The 26,468-nt window shown below is 45.1% G+C and overlaps 1 protein-coding gene across 3 annotated transcripts in view; it reads left to right on the forward strand.

The window, feature by feature from the left end:
* The first annotated feature begins 6,028 nt into the window (after positions 1-6,028).
* LOC108939668 (C-terminal-binding protein 2) overlaps positions 6,029-26,468 on the forward strand; it is an 83,014-nt gene continuing 62,574 nt past the window's right edge. The window contains exon 1 of one of the 3 annotated variants that reach the window (XM_018761181.1): positions 6,029-6,374. The gene's annotated coding sequence lies outside the window, so the exon portion shown is untranslated. Of the gene's footprint in view, positions 6,375-6,579; positions 6,635-26,468 lie in introns of those variants that run through there. The other 2 variants (XM_018761175.2, XM_018761176.2) reach the window with 2 other exon arrangements.

Below are 26,468 nucleotides of genomic sequence, written 5' to 3' on the forward strand. Positions count from 1 at the left end.
TTACGCAAAAACCTTACAAAGCAGAAAGCAGGAACAGAGAGCTTGTATAAACACTGTTTCTTTCAGCACTCTGTTTATTGTAGATTTATGACAGAGCGCCTTTAGCGTTTTCCCAATTTCTGGTCTTTTTCAGCAGTCGCTCGTCATGCTGTTAACGAAATAGCGAAGTCAGCGCAGTTTTTACGATAAATGTGAGATTTTGCTCACGGTTATGTTGACAAGAAACCATCTGCAGTTTGGTTTTCGTATTAATCCACATAATGCCAGTTATCTTGTGTGACACATATGTGACGCACGTTAATTAACCAGAATGACCTGAGACGTGATTCTTTGTCTAGGGGCCTAGGTTTGAACGCAACCCCCTCCCAATTGACTCAAGACGTTTAAATATATTGAATAGATAATAGGCTGGAAAGCACAGCACTTGAAGCATATTAATGGCTGCAACAAAAACAGCTTATCGAAAGAACGCTCTGGCTCACGCAAGCTGATTTTTTCATGATTAATATACCATTAAGTATTTTACATGCGGCTGCATTTCTAAAATACTCGGACAGGTTAAGAAGATGGCCGTAAGCTGTACTTGGTGTATGAAAAAGCAGTGATTTCAAAGAAATGTAGATTTTTTCCTCCCCAGGCTGGTCCACAGACACAGGCATCTCAAGGACACAGCCATCTTTGTGAAGAGCATTCCTCTAATCAGTCAGAATCCGGCACTTCTGCAGGTTCGGCAAGTTATTTTATAACTAATACACAGCTTTGCATTTGAGAATGTTAATCCACTACAAAGTAGATAAGAGCGAGGAATAATACGTTTTGTCTGCCTGTTCGAGATCCAGTCACGCGTTAAGAATTGTGGCTTTAAGCTTCCAGACAGATGCTAATGAAGTGGTGTTTACATTTTTGACACACTCCCCGCCACACTGCACGCCCCGGGTCCAAACATGACCATTACACGTCAGCAGGGACGCGACCGCTTCCTCTTTTAACCGATCCGACGGGAGGGGCTCGTTTGCATATTAACAAGGAAGGGGGGGGAGGGGGGCGGTGGAGTACAGACGTGGTGAAGGAGGGCCATGGCAGCGGTGGAGACTGGGATGGGGGGTTGTGGAATGGATGAATGGTTTAGAGCTTAGGGGCTTACAGTAATCATATCTACGCTTTGTGCATCACGACACCATGCGTGCTGTTATTCCCTATGAGTTGTATGAGCGCTTCATGGTTAGCAACAGAAGAATCCCACCTATAGGGTAAATACACAATTAGAATCCTGGGCTTACTCTAGGGCTAATTGCCTAGGACAGGTGGCATCTGTTCCGACTGCAACTTTTTCGAAAGATGTCATTTTCGAGAAGACGGTTTCCTAAGTTGCCCCCACTGGCACACCCTACTTCAGTGAGGCAGCGACACAGTTTGCTTTTCTTCGCGAACGTAAATGAATAGATGCACAATCTCGATTGAACTGTTCAGTCGTTTTACACGGTGCAACGAGAGCTGGATCCCCCCCCCCCCCGCATTCTTTGAGTAACGGATCAATATTGCATCAGACCAACCCCCCCATCCTGCCAATCGACTCGCTTTTGAATTCATCACCAAGAGTGTAAAGACAGTGTCACAGCCATTCCCTTTTTTCCACTTGACTCTCAAAAGGATATTCCAGACGCAATATTCCAGCATGTCATGTATGTCATTAGGCCCCGAAATTACAGGCATCATTACCGGAATTGATTCCAGTTAGCTTCCCAAGGGGCTGCAGTCGGAGCCTGTGACATGGCGGGAGATCGACTGAGCATTGAGTCCCCGTTGCTCTGCGATTCCAGGTGGGTGGGGCTTGCTATGTGAGGCGGGGGGCCACCACACAATAGACCTGTTCAGTGACATGGAAACAATGGTGCTGACCTGGCCAGCCAACAATGCCACGATAGTCGGTGGAGAAAACAACACGTTGGCAGAGTGAAAATGGTAAAGAAATAAATCACGGCTCTGAGACACGTCAAATCACATGAAATGATTTCGTTAACAGGAAAACAACAGACTAGCTCTGATGAGCACAGGGGTTCTTTATGAGCATCACGAGGCATAGAGGTTGTCAAACAATTTTGAAGGACACAAAATTGCATGAATCTCCAGAGTCTGTAACTTGAACTTCCTGAAAGGTTTCCAGGATGATGACACTGTTCCGGATATATATGGTTATGACTCCCGATGACTCACGTCGGATTTGAATATAGACGTTCAGGGAGCATACCCAGATATAAAAAAAACCGTCCTGTTTTGCTGAAGATAATGAATATCCATCAACCCAACTAAACTACGCCAGGAATAAAACCAGTCCTTTGAATGATCAACCTTGAAATTATTCCTTTTTTTCCCCCCTTTAGGATCCAAGTCTTTGCACTCTGCCCCCTGTGAGGCTGCAGTCTGGCGGCAGCATTTTCTACACTCAGATAACAGTGAAAAAAATCAAGGCACATAGAGCTAAACTCTTACACAATATTAGCTTTCACATGCAATATGGATTTTTTGTCAGGCTGATTCTATTACATCGACATACTGTATACTATAACCATTGATACACTATATATGATCTATATGTGATCTTTAAGAACTAGTTAGGCTCCAGAGCTACTGTTCACTTATAAAATGCACTGTTTTTACAGTACAGTTGTCCTGTAATCAATAGGAGTGAAATCTGAGAGCTATGTCAAGTAAGAAACCCCCCCCCCCCCCCCCCCCCCACGTACACGGCGAGGCAAAGGAAGGTCTTGCATGAGCAAAACGACAAAGCTCAAAGGGCTGCTGCAGTACGACACACACACAAATGTCCAAAGCGATAAAACTGAAATCAGCAGCAGGTAAAAAACCCTCCCCAGGGGCCAGGTGGACCACGGGAGAAGAAACTTTGACACCCGTGAGTTCTCCTCTAGATTGCAGAGTGTGTTCGGGGTCTCGCAGCGTGTAACCATCTGTACCACGGGAGGCCCAGTATTAAATGTCATATGTTTTTTTTTTTTTTCCCCACTCAGCCGGAAGGTCACACGGGCAACAAAGGGAACCTTCCGCGGGTTTGCTGCCCCGCGCAAGTGTTCCTTTTGCGACGTCCATCCGAAGCATGGAGAAGGACCGGGGCCGTGATCCGAAATTCACAGTTGGAGGCGTAAAGCGCTGATACGAGTCGCGGGAGAAAGGCGCATTGGCGTGAAAGGAAGCTTGCGTGGAGGTCTCGGCCGATAAAATGATAAGAGAGGAGCGGTAACCGCACGGCTATAGAGTGTTTCGCTCAGCGTTAAAATGGTTCTGTGCCGTATTACACCCTGGAGGACAGCTGATGCTTAATAACAATATCTTTCAGAAGTTTTTCTGCTTCTTCTCAATACGTATTTAAATAAAATGTTAAGGCAGAAATGGCCTTGGGGAATTGATAGACAAATTTGCACTCCACCCCCCAATCTCCCCCCCTTGATTCCATCTGTAGCACAAGGAGATGAACATTGGTGCCGATCAATACTTGAAGACACAGAGCTCAAGGTTGGCTAGCTGAAACGAAAAGGAGAAAATTGAATGTTTTTCGGACAAGCACAATGGTTAGCGGCGCACGCGGCTGGCTGCCATTTATTTAGTCTTGCTTTGCGGTAACACAATGAGAGCACATCTGCGGGAAAAAAGGCCCAGGAAGTAATCTGTAGCCGCATCCTTGATTCAAAGCAATCAAAGCTAAAGGGTTGATTGGATGGATTTAGGTATAAAATTTTAGATACAAATTGGCTTTATGTCCCCCAGCAGATGACACTTGGAAAGCCCCTTGGTTAATGACATATGGTGACATGGATGTCATATGATTCCTTCAGCCAGCCTATTGGACCATCGTTGTGAAGGCCACTCTTAGTGAAGCTGAAGTCAAAGGTCAAGGTGTTCAGTAGTCATTCAGGTTCACCATCCCTCCCTTCCCCAGGCCACATCTGCCATGTTGCTTTGCACTCTTGCCACAACACATCCTGCTGCTCACTTTTGCAAGGCTTCAGTCAGCCATTGAAAAAACTGATTTTGTGTTTATTAAGAAGGTAAGATGCTGAGGACCTCTTACAGTATAATATAACTTACAACTGAAAGATCCAAATATGTCCTTTTCAGAAATTCTCCATCATAAATCATACATTTGTTGGTATGATATAAACTTAATTTCCGGCAATATCCACACCTCTCCAGGTTTTTTAAATCAAGCATACAATATTCTTTTGATGCAGTAAGGCAGTGCATCTACCAAAGCATTGCTCACATTACATGAGACCCGTGTACAGAACGGATGTTATGGGCACTAAATTACTGCCTTCCCTGCACTTACACCAAATTTGTGAGAATGTCTGCTCAGTGATCACTCATCTGTCATGTTGAATTTTTTTCCATCACATCTTCGGTGCTCAAATGTTACATTTACGCAACTCCCAACCAAGCAGTGACACTCGGTGGTATTCTTTATTGGGTATGAAAAATGTAAAATAGATTTGAAAACGTTTTTCTTCAGTGAGTTACACCTTAAGCAGTAGGGATCCTATTATAAGATTCACACACAAAGGGGTCTTAGTACCTGAATCCCTTTCTGTCGGAACTCATCCTCCATTCCCCTTGACAGGGCGTGCCAGATAATGCCTCGTGACAGGCGGGCAAATTAGTGCAACAGTGCCGTCATTCCACTCTAAACAATTTGGGATGTTTGTATGTGTAATCTACACTGTCAAACACTAGATGGAGAGCCAAGGGGATACAAAGTAAAATCTGGGTATCGGTGTCAAAGCTTTTATAGAGCCTGTTGCTCACTATAAAAACAATAGGGTGGATACCAAAAACACATAGAGGACATATATATGTACACATTTCATCCGAATGTCATTCTTATAGTGGGGTGTCAAACTGGAAGTGTTGTGTGACAATTTTTTTACATCACCTATTAATTCTGCCAAAGAATGCTTCATAATGTCATAATGTCTTTTTGTTTAATGTTTATGTAATACTCTAAGCATCTACCTAGTGCTACAAATCAGCCGAAACAGCAAGAATGGTGGAGGGTTCTGAATCAAATCACCTTTGTGAGCAATATTAAGTAAAAGGGTGATAGTAAATAACAATAAACTGGTAAAATCATCCGGCCTTACCAGCCAGCACATGGCCATGCACATCTGTTATATAACTCAGACAGGGAACTGTCAGGTGAACTGACACTCAGGCGTGGCTCCGCCGAGGTGTGCTGTTTTCCACCCTGACCACCCAGGGACGTGGGTGATGACTTGCTGATAAGAGGCACTACTTCCTTTCTCACACACTGTACAGGTGCATGTGTAAACTGTACAAACTGTAAAAGCAGTAATGCTTTTTAGTGTAAGGTGACACTGAAAGAGTCCACGTGGATCTGCTCAGAACTTCAGTAATGTATCTCTAAATGTACCTTATGATAATCATATTACTGCAAGAAATTCATGATCAGTTGTTCTAAGTGACACTGAACAAGAGAAGAAAGATATGCTGGCTGGAAAATTAATAGTTATAAACAATAACAAAGAAGACTAGATTGTAATAATAATAATAATAATAATAGTAGTAGTAGTAATAAAAGAGGAGCTCTGCTAGCAAATACACTGAGTGTCTGGTCGTTTGCTGTGAAGGATAATATTTGCGCATTTTGTAATCTCTTTCTCAACAAGGTTGAGAAATCATATTCCCTAATACTGTAGTTCACCTTTTTATTCTGCTGAAATGAATTCCTTTCTTCTGTTCATCTTTAATACTGATGTTGTTTTAAAAGGTGTTGGAAAAAACCTCATCCGTGGATTCCCTAAGAGGAATAAAAAAAAAGTAGTGTAAGTGTGATCATTGCGGGTCTCTATGCGCAGACCACCCCCATCCCAGGGGAAAGAAGTGTGCGTGTGTGTGTGTGTGTGTGTGTGTGAAAGGGGGCGAGGCGCGGGCTCATGTGGGTTTGTGTCATTGGTTTGTACGACCCAAGACCCCGCCTTGCTGGGAGGAAAAAAAAAAGGGAGAAAACACACACATGAAGCCACCTTTGAATAGGAAAAGAATTGGAAGAGCGGCGCTCAAAGTGCGCAACCCTGCATCTGGGGGAGAGGAGCGGAGCGGAGCATCCCGGACCACCCGCCCCTCTCCTCGCATCCCTGCCGTAGGAAAGCCATCAGCATCCACACTTTCCACACTTAGACCTTGGAGGATTAAGTTCTTTTTTTTCCCTGACATTTTAAGGCGGAACAGTTTTCCTAAATACACCTCCAGGAGCCGATCTTAGAAAGCGGATGATGATGATGATGATGATGATGATGGTGGTGTCTCCGTGTGCCTGAATCCCACGATCATCAGCACACGCGGAGGTAAGATGTGTTTTTCCATGTAAATATCATCATGATGATGAGGCTGAGGTGTGTGTGCGGCTGCGGACGTGTGTGTGTGTGTGATGTGCGTCGCGACCGTGTCCGTGTCCGTGTCCGTGTGCGTGTGCGCGCCACCGAGGGCAGGGACGACTAGCCGTCCGTCAGATGGTGTTCCGAGGACATCTTTGGTCACGTTAGACCCCCCGTGGTTCTCCGTCCGACGCGACCGCGTTTCTCCAGTGCTTTTTTCTGCCTTTCAGGTAAAGTCCCTCGTTTTTACCCATGATCCTGAGTACACCGAAAGACCGAAGTAATTCCGCTTCAGTTCAGATATCCTGCTTCGCAAGTTTTTTTTTTTTTTTTTTTCCCCGCCTCCCCCATGCTAGAAAGAAACACATTTTGGATACATTTTGGAGAAGTCAATGCTAAGTACCGATCGGATCTTCAGGGATTCCAAGCAAGGCTGGCGCTGCGAGTGGATTCGCACGTTAAAACGCGTCGAATGCCGCCGCCGCCGCCGCCGCCGTGACGGGATTCGAATATGAGCGCGACTCGAATATAATCGGCGTTCCGAATTGACGCGAATATCCGCGCGGCGCGAGCGACTCCGTCGTCTATAATAAGGACGCTGAGCGCGCTCTGCGTTCGTTCTGAAGTGTCCGTACCGTGGATGGGTTCGAATGGGGGACGTTTTGAGTTGTTCGAATGCCGGGGACTGGGAAGCCAGGGACTCGAATACTGGCGCTCGGAATCTAGGCTAGGGTTCGAGGTTTGGGAGCCTCGCGCTGTGAATGTGATCGACTGTCGGCACGTTGATTGAAGGACTGGGTGGAATGGAAACATTAATGAAAGAGCGCAGTCAGATGGGCTGAAATGTAAAGCAGTTCTGAACAAGCAACTGTAGGGCTTGCTGCCATGTACTGACATGGGAACTGAGAGTCTCCTCTTGCTTGCCATAAATAATTATTATTATAGGATGGCGACCATTTACCAGCATCATGTAGGAATCTTCAAGGTTTTTGCCTTAAGAATGAGCGCATCGTTGATTGAATAGAAAAATAAATACAGCTAAATTGGATGTGGACATGGAAAGAGGGGGGGGATTTTTTTTGCTGTGTTGGTTTTGGCATCTGTCTTTTCCCGGGGATTGATGACTATTCTTTGGACCACTCCGGATGGAAGATTTGTGTGCTCCGAACAATCATCTACATGCAACCTCGGATTATTTAATTGTGGAGGATGTTCATCCTAAAAGTACTTACACTGGGATGCCATGTAGTCGCCAGGATGGCAAGTAGCGGTAAAGATTCAGAAATGCATATTTGACATCTGCATTTCTGAGAGCATTTTTCTATAGAAACATCACTGAATCATTTGTTTATACTGTATTTCCTTGCATAACAAGATGTGTGTGTAGTAGGATCAATGTCCCACCATATCCCCTTTGGCAAAAGAGGTTGTTAAATATTTTGGCAAACGCTTGGCCTAGTTGTTACGCCAATTCTAAATTAATATATTTCAAGAGCAAGCTGCTGAGTTCAATCAGATGAGAGTAAACAAAATAAATGCAAAATAGTTAATTCCGAGACTCTCCTGTCTTTAACTGCACACTTTGCATGATGATACAATGGCTGAAATGCAGTTTTTGGTGCCCTTTGCTCTATACTTTCCTCAGAAAGACAATACCGTCTGAGTCTGGGGTTTTTGTAGCATTGACATTACTTTTTCAAGAAGGGTAAATATGCCCCCCCACCACCCATCCAGTTTTATTTCATTACAATAAAATTGATTTTTCTTTTTGGCAATTTTGCAAGTGCCAGGTCTCCCTGATTGACAAGGCATTTTATGAGCTGTAAAATTCCAAGAAAACTCAGGAAATGTGTGATTACACTTGCAGTCTGACTAATTTTGTGTCTCACTTAAACCTTCCAGATATTTAATGTGAATTGAATTTGTGTTAGGATATTAACTGTCACACTGTGCTATTAAGAAAGGGCAACTGTTATTGATATTGATATCAAAAACGGAGATTATATATACAGACAACATGTCTGCCTGACCCATGGAATTGTTCATATCCAAAGACCATACAGTCCGATGAGGGAGGCCGCTATATTTTTCACTCACCTTTTTTGCCAACGGATACAGCATGAAGGCAACCAGGAGAAGATCTTAGAGTTTTTTTTTTTTTTGGATTGATTGATGTTTGGAAGGCTCTTTGTGTCTTGCCAAGAAAGGGTGGGGACCGCTCGCCTGGAGGAGACAGGGCTATACAGATGTGGTCCGCATAGACATCTGCCCTTTCTTTGGGCATTGTGAAGGAAACATTTAAGATGGCTCACGGCTCAACACAAAGAGCTCTGTCAGGAAGGGAAAGTAGTCTATTGTGCGCTCGCCCGAGTAGGAATAAAAATGCTACATTGAAAAACTTTTTTCCTTATTTCTTTATTTATGCGATGCTAACTTCGGTCAAAGAATTACATTATGTCTCCATGCTGGAAAAAAAAATGTTGACTTTTTCTTCTCTCATCTGGGGAAGTTTTTTTTTTTTTTTTTTTTTTGTGTAAGTGTAGATTTTTGAGGAGAGAAATGAGTTGTATGCCTTCCCCCAACCTCACGTTAGGAAAATTTTACTATTGTGATTTATTATTCCACCCTGACAGCGTGCTTCTCCGTCTCCAAACATATGCGCCTGTGGTTAAACTCACAGCTTGAATGAAAAGCTGGAGATAATGTTGCAGTTTCTTTGTTCCCACATCCCCTTATTCTCTTCGGCAACAAAACATGTATGCATTGCGTGATGACAGTCTTGCACTGAAAGTGTGGATTCGCGGTTTACTCCCCCTCACTAAACATCAGCGGATCTGGTACTCGCCAGGGAGAGTACGGTAAAAACTGTAAAAACGTGGAGTGCTTGTAAAGGAATTGAAAGGGTCTTATTTTTCTTCTTGCGGAATCGGTTTTGAAACGGTTTGCTGGTGTTGCTCCACGGCACTCCATCACCCAAAGCAAACTACACTCAATGTTTTCCGTACTCCCATCAGTTGGAAACTGTCTCTTCATCACTGAGCCTTGGCTTCTGCCAAATGTGTTTCGATTACGGTATTCCTGAGAGGTTTTCGGGTAAGGCACGTTGGAGACATTGGCTCTGGCAGCTGCGGTGTCTGTGAGGAAGCCTTGGGACAGTTGTGAATTAGATGCCCACACAACTGACATTTGGTCTGGATGAGATCCCCTTATCCATTCTAACTTGCCTCAGTTAAGCAGAGCTGGAGCATTGGGTGACTGTTGGGGAAGTGTTGGAGTGCAGCTAAGGTGTTAATGGAACATTGCTAAAATGTTACGGGAGAGTAGATGGACCATTGCAGGAGCACTGGTGGTCCTTTGGTGGAGAGTTAGCGATTCTTTGGTGGACCATTGCTGAGTCTTTTGTGGGAAGTTGGTGATTTTTTTTGGTGGAGCATTGATGGACCACTAGTGGAGAGATGCTGAAGCTGGGAGTGCTGGTGGATGGTTTGTGGATTGTAGATGGAGCATTGCTGGAAAATTTGTGGACCATTGTTGAAGCGCCGCTGGAGTGTTACAGGAGCGTTGTTAGAGTGTTTCTGGAAAGTTAGTGGAGTTTTGCTTCTGCAGCGTTATTGGAGTGTGGGTGGACTGTTGCTGGAGTGATGTTGATGGCATGTAGTTTTAGTGCTGAGGTCCCAAGGGGGCCAGTCCATGCTAACTAGTCTGCTCCAGGTCACTTTCCAGAGAACATGGCACCCTCAGCAGTCCGAACCGTCACAATTCCTCCCTGTGTTGTTGCCCGGAGCCAGCTGGACGAGAAGAGGAGGACTGAAACCCAGCGGTTTGTACTGACTGACTGTTGCCGGTGGCGGATCAGGCCCAGATAGCGGCTTACAGAAATGTTCATTTCACCACCCCCTGGCTTCAGCTGGAGGAGGTCGATCACATCGCTCGCTCTTAATTGGTCTCTGTGGAGCTGGTCTTAACGTTTCTGCTTTTTTAGCAATGACTGCTCACCACAGCACCTGGATGTTCAGCAGGGGTGTTAGGGGGACTATAAGAGTGATTGGGCTGCTCATTACCATGGTGCCAAGAGCAAAACCAATATGTTTGGATGCCCCCCAACGCCACCCCCAATAAATGATGTCGTGAAAGTGCAAATGGTTGGCTGTGTACTTGGCCTTAGGTGCCGTGTGGTCAACGGGAAGAGTGCTCTTGTTTCAGTGGAACTTCAAGGTGATCCTGCCTTCTGCGTGCTCCTCCGTTTGTAAAGTCAAATTTCTGCTCACCATGGCTCTGCACAGGCAGGCTTCCTTTCTCCTTCAGGGGAAACCGTCCCAAGTTAGCAGGGAAAAAGCTGATTCTGTACAATAGACTGTGACATTTATATATTTCTCAGAAAAGCACTCACTTTGAGAACAAATGAGACAAAACCCGTGCAAAATTATGGGTAATTAAGAGTTTTGGGTTTCTCGCTTTCTCCATACCCCCAGTCTTTGTCTACGTAGGGACTCATTTGCCTTGCATTCTTGTAGTTGACTCTTCGAGACATTTCACTTTTCGTTTCTTTCCTTTAATTTGTGTTTTTTGATGGTATCAGACAGAAAGGAATTTCTGCTGTTCGAAGCTGTGCCTTTCTGAGGTGTTTGTACCTACGTTAAAGATAGAACCTTTAATCCTGTGGTCACGCCAAGGGGCCCCTGTGGTTGGCAGCACAGCGCAACATAATGCAGTAAGGCCCTTGCACTCTTCACTTTCCACCGAGCAGCACTAAAACACACCATGAGGGATGCTACTGCTTTTCCCGTAGGGTCTGAACGTGACCCTGAACAGGATAAGTGGTTATTGAAAATGGATGGATGGATTTACCTTTTTATAGAGCTGGGTAATTTTTATTGTATCAGTTCAGGGTAAATACCTTGATTTAGGGTACTACAGCCGAGTCGGGGAAATGAGCTCGGGTCCTTTGATTCCAAGGCAAATCAATCTGGAAAGAGGTCAAATATTCTTGCAATGTTCCACACAAGGCGTGGTGGCACAGCAGGTTTTGCCGGGTCCTGCTCTCTGGTGGGTCTGGCGTTCGAGTCCTGCATGGGGGGCCTCGTGATGGACTGGCGTCCCGTCTTGGGTGTGTCCCCTCCCCCTCCAGCCTTATGCCCCGTGTTTGGCTCCAGTTTGCCACAACCCCCCGCCTTGGGGCAAGTGGTTTCAGCTGCTGTGAGTGTGTGTTCCACACAATTGATATCTTGGGGACTTGAGCCAAGATATAGGTAACGTGCTGCAAAACATCACTTAAAAATGTGGAAGCGATGACATATGGAACCAAATGGCTGAACGGTCGCTGCAGAAACGAGGGAGAAGTAATGGAAGCAACTGAAAACCATTCTTTTCAACACCGCATGGGTACCTTCACCTGAGAAGAAAAATGCTCGGCTGTAACAATCTTGCTGAGTACTAATGCACGTTCTTGTGGGGTGGGGGGCAAAAAAACAAAAGAGCGGCATGGTCAAACTCATCACAGTCAATAGTGAGAACTGAGATTGCTACTCTGAAAAATGTCGTTATTTCAACAGCCCTTTCCTCTCTAGAACCTCTACGTCACCTGCTGCTTGAGTTCTACCTGCTACCTGAGTTACAGAATGAGTTGGTGAAGTTTAAAACTGCAGAAAACACATTTTACACTGCTGAATGTGTAAACTAATTGTGACCCCGGCCTTGGGACACTGTGACTGTAATACCGCACCTTGACCTTTCAGCTCTCTGATGTCACAACCCCCAGCGGCTCTCTCCGAATTCAGAATAAGGGTGTTTCCATCTGTGTGTCTGCTTGACGATATCGCAGAATGCTGTTTTAAGGGGATATTGTCTCGTTTGGCACAAAGAAAGAACCGAAATAATAATATAATGAAGGGACTCGAGCAGCTCTCAGTGTTAGGTTAAATTCCAGGGATAGAGACAACCCAAAAATAAGTCAGAAAGCGTTCTGTTTTCCAGCGCTGCCCTTCCGATTACGAGCAACGAACGTACGGCTGTTTGTAACGTCGGGGCCGGCAGTTTGGCGTCGCCGCTGCTGCGTAGAGCCGCTCGCGCAGCTGAGTAACGGGAGCAGATTGCAAGCAGTGTTGCGTCGCGACCCATATTAGCGCGTGTCAAGTTTTTGCCGCGCGAGGACGGAACGCGGTGCTGAGCGCTCGTTTGAAGTCAAGCGGCAGAGCAGCGCCGCAATTATAGCTGTTAATTATTTTTTTTTACATCTTAATACTCTTTTATTTAATGCATATTAATTGATGCTCTCCTGAATTTGTACTTGGATAATCCACCAAGGATTTCTAAAAGGCAAACCACAAAAAGCTTTTGTAATTATAAGGAGGGACCCTCTCGAGACATGAAAGGCCTACTCAATTGTGTATTGCATTATGTAGGAGACGTAAGTGATATGAAATTAACAACATATCATCTGCACGGGAAGGGAATGTATTGTACAATTACATTGTTCTCAGGCTGGCGGAAGTGCACAGCATCAGTACATTCCTTTCTGAGCGTGACGGTTTTTTTTATTATTGGCACCAAAATTCAGATCAATTTGAAGGTTAAATATAGAAGCCCTGGACATTGTGAGCGTGAGTATGTACTTTATTCGTTTTCCCGGTCAAGGTTTCCGCGAAAAGCTCAAGGGCCGCCGTCTCTGCTGTAATTGGGATGCTGGTGGGCGTGGGGGTGGGAGCACTTGGTGGGGAATTGGAGGGGTCTCGCCACATAATTTCTCAGTGTTCGGGAAAAAGAGTGAGAGAGAGAGAAAGAACAAGAGAGGAGCGGTGTGTGTTTACGCATTCAGCTCAGGTTCCAGCTTCTGGAATGTGTAGGGAGTGCAGGGAGCGCGGATGCCGGGTGGGGCTTGCGAGTGTAGTAGCGTAAATGAATGCTCGTGTCACGTGCGCGAGGGCCGTGGATCCAGGAGAAACATCAGAGTGCATCATTAATTCCAGCCCCGTGCCTTTGGTTGCGTGGAAACGTGAACTGCTGGCCCATCCTCGGGTTTTTTTCTGCACCTTGCTCACTTTGATCTGCTCATTGTGTCATATTTCTCCGTTTCGGTATTCGCACCGGACTTTTCTCGGATTGGCAACTTTCGGGCACTTAGATTCCTCTGAACCTCAGAAGTTTGACCTCTCTAGGAGCGGAAACCTCCACTAGGGTTTGTGGCGTTCTGAGCGGTGGACAAAGCGGGTGTGAAGACACTGGGCCAACCTCCAGGGCGCTTAGGACTACAGCGAGGGTCTTTTAAAACCCTTCCTAACCCTTCCTCTCATCGATCTGCCCTCATCGCCCATCGTCAGGCCCCACCACCTCATCCCATCGCCAGCTTCCTCTGAGTAAATGGAAGTGTAATAAGACACTGAGATGCAGTGAGAGTTCACAACCCATCAGGCTTTGAGGCAGCAGGGTGGGGGTTGCTACGCCGCAGTCCGGCGATGCTCTTTAAAATTCCTCCTCATCATCAACCTTTATTTTACTAGGGAGTCCCACCGAGATTAAAAACCACTTTTCCTAGCGAGACGTGCAGGACCTTTTCATGGGACCCCCCGCGTGGTTCGCGCCTCCCGCCCTGGTGCTGTGTCACAGTGCAGCACGCACTCTTTTTCTGCGTATGGGAATGGCTCTTTGCTAAGGGTGGCTGTGCTGTAAACCTTCGTCAAAACGTAGTATCAATGTTAGTTTTTCCTCTTAACTGAAGATTAACTGTAATGTGATTATTAGTAAAAAAAAAAAAAAAAAAAGCCAAAAAATCAGCTATTCTTTCTGTTTGTTTTTCTTGTTTAACATTTTTAAATTATTTTTTTAAATTAACTTTTTGACTGCAAATATCCTTAACCCCATCCTTAAATTTTTCCATGTACATTTACGTGCATTCATTCAGCAGACGCTTTTCCCCAAAGCGACGTACATCTCGTAGAAAATACAGTTTGTGCATCACATTAGGAGAAAGAGCCATAGCTGCAGATGTGACTCTTAAGTACAGTTGGTTTGTTTCCTTCACCACTTACACTGATGTTCATCACACAAGTAGCTGCATAAAACTTAACCAGAATGTCACCGATTCCTAATCACCTTCTTCGTAGTGTTTTTTTTTTTTTTTTTTTGGAGTTGCATATAAACGTTTACTTTACATTGCAGGAGTGGCTCTGTAAAGGATTGATCCAAACATGATCGTGAACATTAGTACCTTGTATGAACTTAAGAGATCGTGGGCGAAGTGAGTCCGAAAGACCCCTTTTAAACGTGGACGGGGATTCAGCAGTTCTGAGTGACGGGGGGAGGTCGTTCCACCGCAACGGAGCCAGAACCGAGAACCTCCGCGCTTTACCTTTCGTGCTCGGGACCACCAATCGGGCAGATGCGGAAGAGTGTGTTCTTTTTTTTTTTTCTTTTTCCATTTTTGCCAGGAACAGCCTTCCAGAGCAATCCCAACCCCTCTCCCCTTTTTTTTTTTTTTTGTTTTTGTGCAGTTTTTTTAGTTCTTCTTGTCATACCGGAGGTGAGAACGAAGTAACGTTGGAAGGCTGAGAACTTAAACTGGAATTGCGATCCTTGTTAGGAAAGGCGTCTAAAAATGCCAGGATCGTTGGAGGAGCAAAGTGCGGCGACGGAAGCCGGATCCAGCACCTGCTAGGTGATTCCAGCTGCAGCACCAAGCAAGTGCAGTATCCAAAGTCACCTGTAAAAGGTGATTCCTCCAGACCAGGTGCGGCTGTAGCGGACAAGTAGCCGACCTTGTGCACACGTGCCCCAATGTTTTCTGATTAATCCTGCGTCTCGGAGATTTTTTTTTTCTCGTAGCCTGGATCCCTCGCTGCATTCTCAGAGGCTACAGTTTCATGACCAGGTAAACATGGCGCAGAACATAAAAGAAAATGAATGAAGAGAACCGCAGAAAAGCCCCAGAGGTGAGATCAAATGGCACGAGGATCATTACGAGGGGTAGTTTATGGGCTGCCCTCCATTTGAAGGAGGCTCTCCCTGTCGACGCTTAATGAACAACCACCTGGAGAAATGGACGTGCCCCTGATTTACCTTCCTCTAAACTGCAGGTCATTTTCATCAAAAGGGACTATAATTGCCCTCGGTGGTGCAGGGCCCATGCTTGGGGGGGGCGGGGGCGGATGTTTGCTGTGGAACGGCTCGGTGGAGCGAGGCCGTGTGTCGATGGCCTTGTTTCTACGGTACCCAGGGCCTCGTCGCTCTGACGCTCCTCGTCAGCCCCCAACCCAGGTCTGGGCCCGTTTCTCACAATCCGCTCTGTGAGAAGCTGAGGGAACAAAATGTTATCCGAGGAGCGCAGCATTGCTCGCTTCAGATGCACTTCTTCTTCGGTCTTTCATTCGTTCATTATCTTCGTTAGCCGTTATCTGTATTTATGTCTATAACTTGTCAGTGTGGGATTGTCGTGGTCCAGAGCTTATGACAGAAACGCAAGGTGCCGGGCTGGATGCCCTGGACAAGATGCCAGGCCACTGCAGAGTTGTTATTCATTTATTTATTTGAAATTATTGTCATTGTTGCTTTTGGTTGTTCTCTTATTCGTGATCGTCATCAGGAAGAGCAGCCGGAAGAAAAATGATTATTCTCATGAACAAAGAGGAAAGTTACTAAGGCAAGTGCTGCAAACAGGGGCAGTGTGAAGCTGCCCGTTTGTCAGGGGTGGGGTGGGGTGGCGGTAGCGGAGGGGGGGGAGCGAACCGAGGACGAAAGCGCCATCTGCACTCGACGGGGAGCGTGTGTGATACCAGCCACTGCTGGGAGACACTACTGCCTTCTTATTAAATGGCCGCTACCACACTGGAGACCATATTAAAGCAGAGATGACGGGCGTGACACCAGCACCGGAGGGGGAAAACGGGGCGGGGGAATGAAACAAACAAACAATGTAAAAAGACAAGTGGGGCCGAGCAGTATAGAGATCATATGGCAAAATGACAGGGCAGAAAAGCTTTTTTTTTTTTTTTTCCTCCCCCCTTTCTCAAGATCTATCTGCCGTGACGTGGCGTCCTTGGACAGGACCAGTCCATCAGTCCCTTATGTTATTGTGTGATGCGGCAGCTGCCAACGTTATTATGTTATGTGCGTTTTATTTCTATTTATTGATTCGTTTCTTTGGAATGGGGCCGCCGCGGTTACCTGTGGATAGCCGGTGCCTTTTTTGACAGAAGAGCTAATGTGTCCTGTAGCCTCCGTGGCAGTGACTCCACCTGCCTCGCTTTGCCGGATCATTCCGAAGCTGCCGTTACCCGTTTGTATTGTATCGGCGGTCAATTCGCTGCTCTATTACGGCGCGGAGTGCATTTTCCCCACTTTCCACTTAACCGCGTTAACCACATTAGAGCATGTCTCAGATAAAACTCTGGCGGTTATGGAATGTGGAGATATTTGTATGTGCGGGACGTACGTCGTACAGGGCGAGATGACTCACAGGAAGCCGTTGATTGTGTAAGTTATCGTGAAAGGATGTGCTTTTGCATACATTTGCATACAAGTAGGTCCTCTTCATTTTGGGTACATATCAAAGGCTCATATCAGTGAAGAGATGAAATGGATTTGGCTGTCTATGAAATAAGATTGCTGTCAGTTCGCATTTGGAGTCGGCTGCCATGAAGAACTCGAGATAGCAGTTGTAGCGAAGGTTTTTCCAGGAGCGTCGATAGGAATGCTTTTGCGGCGCCCTTTTGGGTGTGGAAGATGCCCTTGAACACACACACACACACATTTCTCGGGTTGTGGAAGATGTATATAGGGTGTGTGTAGGAGGTGGGGGAACAGTTGGTCAGGGTCGTGACGGGAGCGCGGAGGTGTTTGCTCGGTCGACTCAGTCATTTGCTGGATGGAGAAGTGAAACGGCCTCTTGTGGACTTGACTTATTTGTCCCGTTTCTATATGACTGTTTGGTATTTTATGGTTCCTGGCTGCATTTCAGACACTTTCGGAAAGTAGCCTACGTGTGATTCCATAATGGCACGAAGAGAAGTTTAGCTAAAGTCTATGTTTTGTGTCGACATCAGTGTTTCTTACCCTTTTTAATTTACAGAGCCCTTTGACAGCTGGCAAAATCTATGGACCTTCGTCTGAAAAAATTGCACAAAGGCACATAAATGCGAAAACTGGCGTCTCATGTTTATATCTTTTACTGCTCTGGAAACTGATTGCTGTCACATATAGTACAATAATAAATATAATATACACACACTCTGAGCAAAGAATTATGTCTTACTCTTTTTTCATGCAAGCATTAAGGGTGTGATAGATAGATATATCCAACAAATAAACCCAATTGTGCAAATGGTTCTGCTCAGAGTGAATTTCAGTGTTGTTGTTTGGCACATAATAAGCGCATAAATGTCATCCTTAACCCCTGAATCTGATTTTGATGGCAACAAGTTCTGAAGAACGTTGTCGAAGGCAGAATCAAAAGAAGCTTCGTGAGACTTTTTGACATCCGGAACGCGATATGTGAAAAGCGAATCGCAATTTTGGGTAGTGAATTCCGATTATTTTAAATGAGAAAAAATAATAATGCATTCCCAGTCCATTCAAAAACATCAAAGAAGTTTCCCCAAATATGAATACAACACTGTAAAACACCTATAACTTTCAACCCATGATTTCAGCACAATTTAAAACACATTTACGCAGTTACTGCTCCAGGCTAATTCCCACTTAATTTAATCTGTTCTCTGCTGAGGGGGGCACGGTGGCGCAGCAGGTTTGGCCAGGTCCCACTCTGTGGTGCATCTAGGGTTCAAGTCCTCCTTGGGGTGCCTTACAACAGACTGGCGTCCCGTCCTGGGTGTGCCCCCTCCCCATCTAGCCTTGCGCCCTGTGCTGCTGGGTTAGGCACCGGTTCACCGCGACCCCCGCTTGGGACAAGCGGCTTTAGCCGGTGTGTGTGTGTTCTCTGCTGAGTGAGCAATGAACCAAACGGTGATCCACTGAGAACATCAAGCTTATTGTGAACGCTTTTTTAAAACTGCACGCTGCTGCGAAAATGCGCATACTTAAATACTTACCCAAAAACCCTTCATCTTAACTTTTCCTGCTAATTGTTGTGCTGTCTCCACAGTAATTCAATTAAATAACACACTAAATACGGCTGATAGACACTCCTGCCTGTGGAATTTTGTACGCTTACCATAATGCCGCACTCTCTTAAAGCAACTCCCTCACATTCCTAACACACCAACAGATGGAGAGATGTGGATGCAAACACGCCAATTGCACTACATGACTGAACTTCTACTTCACTCGGACAAAGCACAGTTTTCAGGTTTCTTTTGACAGGCTGTTCATGAACTTTGTCATACAGATTTTTTTTAACATAATCAAAAATTAGGTGTCAGACAGCTGGTAGAGTTGTGGTTAGAGCTGCTGCCTTTTGATCTAAAGGTCGTAGGTTTGAATTCCTCATCTGGCTGTGGTACCCTTGAGCAACGTACTTACCCTGAATTGTTCCATTGAAAAAATACCCAGCTCTTAAAAGGGGTAAATAATTATAAATATCTTAAGATATTTCTCCAAGTTTCTTTGGAGAAAAGCATCAGCTAAATGTGAGTCGCTATACCAAAATTTAGAATTAAGAGAGTTTGTGAATTAAAGGATGCCTGTATACCAAATGTCATAACAGACCAAAATTTTCACAGTTGCACAATTCATAGAAAATACCTTATTTCATATTCAAAATATAAATAAAATATATCACATTCATGGACCTCCAGGGGGTCTGTAGTCCTCAGATTAAGAAATAACACTTTTCATATTTTAATTTGCTTTTGACATGGATATTTTTGATATATTCCTGGTTAACAATATGAATGTTGTCAATTTCTTTTGAATATATACTTGATAAACTTTTATTCTGCTTTCTTGGTTGGATTGTGTGGTTTCATTCAGCTGTAGTACAAATGTTGGCCACAGCTGTAGTTTCTCCAGTTAGAAGGTTTCTAATCCCACAAGAGGCCCACCAGTTCCAGCCACTGTTACATACTTTAAAGAAGAGCTTTGTTTATTAACACAACTTTTGGGTGCAATGTCATTATATCAGGCTATCTGTCATTTGAGGTCATAAAGGGCCTACAAAATATTTAAGTCAAAGCAACGTTTGATCGAACTTAACTGTAACCAACATGTGTAGCTGAAGCCGGTTTTTTTTCTGCTTCTTCTTTGATTTAGAAATGGCTGCAAGCAACGTGGTAAACAAAACAAACTTCCTTTCGAGTGTTCATGAAGGAGTTTCAGGAGGCGTGCTTCGAGGGGACTGTCACCCAGCTTGACAGAACCTGACATTTAAAAAGGTCTGTTAGCAGGGTTTGTTTGCGAAGGCTTCAAATTACAGTGTAGAACAAGGGAGATGGTGTGTGTGTGTGTGTGTGTGTGTGTGTGTGTGTGTGTGTGTGTGTGCGCACGCTCGCTCGCTCATGCGTGTGTGTGATAGTGTGCAAAAACACAGTTCCTACATGTTTAAATGTCATTTCAGTGCTTTTTAAAAAGAAGAGAGCAGCACATTTACTGATGGCAAAGGATGATTTTCTCTCATCTGAGTTTTCTGGATTATTATGTTTTCTTTTATGTGGGTCTCCGATACAGTATAATAGTCAATATATTTTTCCGTCTCTGTTGTTATCTTCTAACCTGTAGAGCAATTCTCAACACAGAGACATCAATAACCTGGAAAGGTTGCAAAATCATACAGGAACTTTTGGTCAAAGTCAGCATGTGCAAAGGTGTCAGCCAAGCAAGCAAATAAAGAAAATTTGAAAAAAACAAACAATATTAATAAGAAGAATTAAAATAATTCTTAAAAAATTGGAATGGTGCAGATGTGACTTTTTGTACCCTGATTTGAGTGCAGAATAAATGGAAAATTGGGCAGCTTTTAACTAATTATTCTTTTTGTTCATAGATCATATTTATACATTTAGTCTTACAGGAAAAAAACCTCAACCCTATTCTATGTCACTGCTTCTCCTGACATCTGATTCTGATTCTTTTGATGATAAATATTCACAGGAGTTTGATTGACAGCTGAAGTCGTCCAACCGGTTTGCTTGAGAACTGCAATCCTTCCTGCTATCAGGGTCTATATGGTTCACATAAATGTTACAAACTTCCTCCCCCAGGTGTCTCCAGTTAAGCCATGTGTCAGCGACATCACATTTTTATATTATATTTCTACAAACAAGCAAACAAACAAAGAAATCCATTGGAGAGCATTCCCTGTAGCCTTGATTAATAGTACCCTACATAATTCATCACACGAAAATATGAAGGTGATCATAAGGAGCTTTTTTTGTGTGATACAGTTTGCTGTGTTTCTTTTCAAACAATTTGTCTGCTTGCACAAGCTTTAGACAGGTGTTTCCTCTGAAAGAGCGGAGAAGAGCTGAAAAGGAATTTTGGAAGCCTTGCCGTTGTTTAGGAAACAGTTTTTCTTTTTCAGCCATGGACGAGCACCATCGCCATCCATCTCGCACCGATAATGATCTAGGACCAAATTTTAGAAAGGAAATTGATATACTTTTCCTGGCATGTTTGGATGACCTTGTTAGTCAGCGTGTCGGCCTGAATTTCGTTTCACATGTAAGAATTATGGGAAAGAAACGCCAGAGGCGAAAGACACTGCTCCTAATATGGAGAACACCAGGGGTGCTGCTGTTTTTATCGGATCTGTGGCTTGTCAGAATGTGTTGTGTTGTGGAAACGGTACGTCTGCACTGACCCACCGATGGCTGGGATACGCTACAAAAACCTCTCGCCTTTGATATTTCCACATCTGACAACAGACCGGGGGAGGGAACCTTTGGACCAGTAAATGATCCGGTGTTCTCTGGTGCAGCTAATCCCACCGATCCTGCGCGGGTTTTTGGCGTACCTCTGAAACCCCTTTGGTTTACATTTTTTTTTTGTTGAAATTTTCCCCATTCCGGTGAATTTTCTCAGTGGTGCGTTTGAAGGAGTGCCACTGTACTTTGGATGGTGTTCCGGAACCACGTACGTGGCCAGTCACTGTGGTGGGATTGAGGGGCGCCGAGCTTTTCGGTCAGCCGATTGCTGTCGTGACTATGGTTGGGAACTACGGTTACGGGGTTATGAGCATCCGTAATTCTTTGGAGGTTCTTGGACACAAACTGTTCCCATGGCAATGGGGCCACCGTTCCAATCCCCTTGTAATGGCCTGCTGACTAGTGACTGAATTCAGTGCTTTTCCTTTCCATCCTCCGTGCTATACTGCTTCTTAACAGGTTAACCCTGAGGTTAGACTCCGAAGGGTGTGGCTAACCAACAGACAGACCCATCCCTTCACCCTTGATTATGTTAAGGCCACGCTGGCGTACCACCCATCGAGAAGGGTTTGCGCTCCTCTGGATCAGTCTGGCAGAAAATCTTGCCAATGAAGAAAGGCAGAGATCATTAAACACCAGGTGTGGACAAGAAAAAGGAAGCGGAGGTTGTGAACATTGTGGGTCCCTGCCTCTTGCGCGCAAAAGAATTTGAGGTCTCTGACCCAGATCGAGAAGACACAGCCTGCCGTGGGAAGCACTGGGACAGCGGGGTTCAAGTCTGGGGAGGGCTGTCTAGCTGTTGTACCCTTAAGCGCGGTACTTACCCTGAACTGCTTTGGCAAAAGTGTCCAGCTGCATACATCTGTAGACTGTAGGACATGTAAACCTTTCATAGGACTGCACTTGTTACTAACGTCCTGCGTCATTAAAATGTTTACGGGTTGTGCTTTTCAGCCGCTTTATAGAGTCCGTGACTGGTTATGTCTGGATCCGCAAAGTGTACGAAATGCGGCGTACAAGACTCCAGCAGACAGATAGGAGATACAGCATTAATTTCATTTTTATGATGCGCTCCAGTAAAAGTGTGCTGGTTACCTTTAAATGTCAGAGATTCTTTTGCAAAAAAAAAAAAAAAAAGAAAAGAAAAAAAATGCTGATAAGAGAATATTTTAACAAGTAAGGTCTACTTTCATGATTTAAAAAACCTCCTTTGCAGTTAACACCCTCAGGCAAGAGTAAAGCTTTGCATACATTTTCTTTCAGATCAGAACAGATCAGAGTTCACTTCAATTGTTATGAAAGTTGTGTGTTTTTTCATATAACTATGACCTTTTTGGGGAAAAAAATAAACTTCACTTATTTGGACAAAGAAATATACATAAAGACACATGAAATGTTGAGTGAGTTTATTTAAACAGCGTGAATTCACACTTCCGCAGAGCTGGCTTAAACCTGACAGTGGCGTTGCCTTGGCGATCGCTGTACCTTGATTACTACGGCGGCTTTCGTTTACTCTTCACTTCGCACAGAATGCAGGTACCTCAGCAGTTAGAGAGCTGTAACGGAAAAGGGGTGTCCGGTTCTGTCCAGCAAAGGGACTCTGCACCCTTCTGCGAAACACTTGCGTAAAATATTCAGCTCTTGAGAAGGATGAAGTGTCAAACTGTAGCCCATATGAGTCACTCTGGATAAAGCATCTGCTAAGCAAGTAACATAAACATTGACTCTGAGAATGAAATAGGGTTTTGAAAATGGTCCAGCCCCATGATTTTAAGCTAGTTCCGAACATTGGTTGTCAGCAGCGTTGGGTTACTGTAGAAAAGGATTTGTGGCATTTATGTCCGATTAAGCTAATTCAGGAGACCGCTGGGTTCCCCCCTTGGAGGACGATGTTTGTAGCCAACCAAGCTGCAGATGCAGTGGCTTGAGATGCCACTGGAGATCTCCGAAATGAAATTCAACATGTGACACATCGTTCTGAAATAAACAAACCAACCAAGCGTGTTGCGGCAGCCAAGTTGGTGCTTGTTGTGCTGTTTCCTGTGACTTAAACAGTGTGTTAATGGAGTGTGTGTGGGTGTGAGTGTTGTGGGCGGGGCCGCTGTGAGGTCTGTTTTTTAACGTTAAGAGCAAAGTCCCTGTTTGTTTGATGCTTCCAGATGTCCCTGGTGTGCAGTCTTTGGAAAAATTAGACAAAACTTTTTTGCCTGATGGAGAAAACCCAAATGAGGGTTCCAGGCAGGCGATGGCAGGAGCGGGTGATGAATGTGACAGTAAAAGTTTACAGGCTGTTTTACGAGCCCGTGAGCCAGCGTGGAGCGGGCGGTTACTGTGCTGGCCTGTTCCTGCCTGCCACTCACTGGGCTTAGGGTTTCACAGGGCCCCCCGAATGTTGGCTCTGCTGCCCTGTTGTGAAATGTGATCGGTCAGCTCTATTAGAGCCAAGCTTGGGTGACGCTGGATTCCCAGCCGTACAACCTAAGGTCTGATTGTCTGGAGCGGGGTGGGGTGGGGTGAGGTGGGATTGAGGTATTTGGATGGGAATGAACACATCAGCCGCGAACTCTGTAGTTAAATGAGCACCGCCTGATGTCTGCCCCTGAAGGACCCAGCGAGACCATGACAATTGCTCTGTAGTCACCATGACAACTGTCTGGGGTTGTATGATGGAATGGCATGGTTCAAATGGCTATCGCTTGCAGAGCACCCTCTTCCAGAGCACCAGTGCACCAAAATGAGTTTCTAAGTCTACAATACCTCTTGTTTTTGACTGTATCCATAATGGTCAAGATACGGGACCCGAATCCACTGCTTGGGGGAATGATCGTTGACCACCTCTGAAGTTCAGAGACGTCAGCTGTGAAAGGGGTCTATATGGGAACTGGTGCACTACAGAGTAATTCTGGGAAAACTTTCTGGGTTGCTGGAGCGACAAAAAGGTTTATATTAATTGAATGGAACAGAAAAGGCAATGAAATTGTCTTCATGGACTTATTTGTGTCGCCGTGGAAATGTTCTCTTCTAAGAAACGGCTCCCTGTTGAAGGAATTACCCCAATCCTGGCAAAAGTGCCATTGGTTGATTTTACAGAGCGGAGTGGAATGTGGAGTATGCTGCATGACCTCCTTACCGCCCTGTAATACCCACCGCACTTGTTGACCTCCGAGAGAATTTGGCCGCAGTGAATAACGTTCCCTTTCTGGCGTAGTGTAGGTTTTCGACGCAAAATGTTCTGTGTGACTTTGAATGAGAGCTTCTGTCCAGCTCCCAGTTTTTTTTGTATGTGTGTGTCTGTGTGTTTTGTTTATTCATACCTGTTTGTTTATTTATTTATGTATTTAATAATTTATTCGAGGTGACCGCTGGTACTGTGCTAGGTTGGGAAAGGTGTACTTACTCCATCCCGCTTCCTGCTCATGCAGTCTCCTTGCTTGACAGCCTAACAAAGCATCACGGCGCCTCGCAATTAATTCTCACAGCTTCTCTGCCCCATCCTGGAGGTCATTATTGTTTTTCTTAAGCAAGCCACTGCTGGGAAATTGATTCCTTTGTTTGGCGTGCATAGAGGAGTCCTTCATGAAATATGGATAAATGTCACTCTGGCGGTCTCCAGCAATGATGAGGATGAAAAGGAAACTGGGGTACTGAGGGAGGGTGGGGAGGGTTCATCTCAAGCAAGAGGGGCTCTCCCGCCGATTTCTTTACACGCAGATGCCTAAAAGATCCCTTTTAAAAGGGTAAATCCATAGTAAGAGGGAGCAAGTTGGCATTGGAGGTCAAAAGCTGTCGGTGCTTATTCGGTTTGGGACAACTTGGAAATTTCGTGCCGCAGACTTGACCCTCTTATATTGCCCCCCAAAACAGACGTGCGCACACACACACACACACACACACACACACACGCAGACACACACAAACTCACTCCCCTCGAAAAACTTTTTCTGGGGCCGTTTGTTAACAGGAGGCCTCCATAATTAACCCCAGATTCCACGAGCGGAGCGCCCTGTGAGGGATTCATTAAGCTCCACAGGAGAGAATTTGCTGTGACCCAGTGCTTTGAGGTGACACGGCAGCTGTCCTGTGCAGGACCCCTCATTTACTGCAGAAGCAAGGAAGCCCACCCGTGTAAATTAAACCAAAGCCATGAGCTGCCAAACACGCTACTGGTTTAGGCTTGACGTATATCTCTCCAGGGGTCTCCATGCAGCTAAATGGAGGAACTTGGACTGAAATGTATTCTTCAAACACCTCTGACTTGAAGTGTCAGACCAGCTGAAGGACATCTTTGTGTAGGTGCTGGTCAGTCGAGAAATTAATTTTTTTTCCATGAGTACTATCGTATATACAGCTACTGTTCGCACCGCTGAACCCAGATGGTCTCTGTTTCAGCCGGATAGCAAACCACCTGATTCAACTTAGTATCTTGAGTGAACTCGTTTGACTCCTTCCTGAGCACTCGGCGGTGTTAGGAGAGCTGAAAAATGTGCTTAATTTCCATGAAGAGCCCTTCTGTAGAACACTTAGGTCCTGGAATAAAAGCAGACTGTTAGAAAACAGACTTTTGACAACCTCTGGTTAGTCTGTCTTTTCTCGTTAGTATGTGCTCTTACGACAACCTGTACGGATCACACGGGCCCACTTCTCCAAAATCTTGGTGTGTAGCAGTCGTAGGGTGAATCTGTGGCCCATTTCCTCTCCAGTGCATCGACTTTTCCATAATGCCTCAGGTTTCGAGTTGGACAAAGTGGGGAGCGCATGCCCTCCCTCCCCAAACCCACAGGAGCCTCCCATCTTAGAAACACCCCAGCGGTGTCGGCACCTCCCACCCTCACTGCCTGGCCCAATTTGCACACGGTTCTCACGGCCCAGGTGAGCCTGGCAGATGGAATCACTCTAGAGACAGGAAGTGATATACTCACATGAGTGCTGGGTGCTGGGTACGAGTGTGTATCTAGGTCAAAGTCTTTGTCCCACTGAACTCTGCCAGCAGAAGCCCGGAGTTGCAGGCTCACACATCCTGGAGACCTTGTATCTTTATAATGATAGTCCTGCAGACTTTTAAAACAAAAAAAAAAATGGCATAGTTTTCTGCTTGACATATTGGGGATTATATGTGCCATATGAAATAAAGGAGTAATTTCCTGTTAACTTCCCTGAGTCTGACATTAAGGTTGGGTTCAAGTATTCATTAGGAGACATTTTGCATTTTGCTCCATTGCCAAGCTTCAGCGACCATCTGCCATGTGAAACAATTAAG

The sequence above is a fragment of the Scleropages formosus genome, chromosome 24 (genome assembly GCF_900964775.1).
Source record: "Scleropages formosus chromosome 24, fSclFor1.1, whole genome shotgun sequence".
Lineage (NCBI taxonomy): Eukaryota > Metazoa > Chordata > Actinopteri > Osteoglossiformes > Osteoglossidae > Scleropages > Scleropages formosus.